At 35.5% G+C, this 1,505-nt stretch overlaps 1 pseudogene; it reads right to left on the bottom strand.

Moving 5' to 3' along the window:
* Positions 1 to 249: 249 nt before the first annotated feature.
* LOC111733677 lies at positions 250 to 368 on the bottom strand (annotated as a pseudogene).
* Between the last annotated feature and the right edge of the window lie 1,137 nt (positions 369 to 1,505).

Below are 1,505 nucleotides of genomic sequence, written 5' to 3'. Positions count from 1 at the left end.
ATTTTTACACTTTTTATTATTTTTATATTTTCTACAATGGTCATATATTAGCTTTAGAAATAGGGAAAATTTTAAAAGATAATGCAAACTAAATCTCCTAGAAGATAATACAAGAGAAAATCTACATGCCCTTGGGTTTGTAAATTATTATTATTTTTTTTTTTATGCAAGGCAACCCTTGGTTGACCTCACAGATCACAAGAACCTTGTCAGCTTACAATCTCTTAATTTTTAATTTTTAATTTTTTACCCCTACAGCACCTGGTCTTCCTAGGTTGTCTCCCATCCAAGTACTAACCAGGCCCGACCCTCCTTAGATTCTGAGATCAGATGGGATCAGGCTTGTTCAGGATAGCATGGCCACAGACAGATGATTTTTTTTTATATAAAACATAAAAGGCATTATCTATAAAAGAAAGAACTGATATATTAGACCTCATTAATATTAAAAACTTCTCTTCGTGAAAGTCACTGTCAAGAGAATAAGAAGATGAGCCACAGACTGGGAGAAGATATTTGCAAAGGTATATCTGATAAAGGCCCATTATCTGAAATATACAAAAAAAAATCTTTAAAACTTAACAATAAGAAAAGAACTACTTGATTTTAAAAAAGAAAAAAAGTGGTGAGGATGATCTCAACAGACACCTCACCAGTTGGCAAATAAGCATATGAAAAGACAATAAATATGTATCAGGGAATTGCAAATTAAAAGAAGACACACATCTATTAGAATAGCTAAAATTCAAAATACTGACACCACTGACTGCTGACAAGGATTCAGAGCAACACGAACTCTCATTCATTGCTGGTCAGAATACAAAATTTTATAGTCACGTTAGAATACAATTTTAGTGGTTTCATACAAAACATAATGGCTCTTACCGTACGATTCATCAACTGTGCTTCCTGCCATTTACCCAAAGAAATTAGACACTTACGTCCACACAAGAATCTGCACATGGACATTTGTAGCAACTTTATTTATAATTGCCAAAACTTGGAAGATATCCAGAATACCTTCGATGGGTGAATGGATAAACTGTGATATGTCCAAACAATATTATTTGGCATTAAAAATAAATGAGCTATCTTGTCATTAAAAGACATGGGGGAATCTTAATAACTACGAAGTGAAAGTATGGTAGCCAACCCCGCCTAGCCATTTCCTGGTGGAACTAGTTCGTTCTTGATTGCCCTGCCCCGCATCTCAAGGACTCTCCAGCTAACATCAGTTTCCTCATGGCTTGACAATCAGTTAATGTTCTTCCTTATATCTGTAGCTGTGTAGGAATGACAAGACTGTATAAAACTGCCTGGTATGTCACAATCTGGGCTCAGCCTTTGGATAAGAATCCACTAAATTGGTGCTGGCATCAATCAACACTGCTTCCTGCTTATAGCCTCAATTTCCTGGCTCTCTCTTTGAAAATCCTGCAACAAAAAGAGTGGGAATTAATGCATGAGAAGGGAAAAAGAAGCCATGGTCAGTTATCTAAGTCAAC

Source organism: Pteropus vampyrus, unplaced genomic scaffold (assembly GCF_000151845.1).
Source record: "Pteropus vampyrus isolate Shadow unplaced genomic scaffold, Pvam_2.0 Scaffold613, whole genome shotgun sequence".
NCBI classification, from domain to species: Eukaryota; Metazoa; Chordata; class Mammalia; order Chiroptera; family Pteropodidae; genus Pteropus; species Pteropus vampyrus.
Note: the sequence above shows the minus strand (reverse complement) of the source record. Positions and strands in the feature narration are given on the sequence as shown.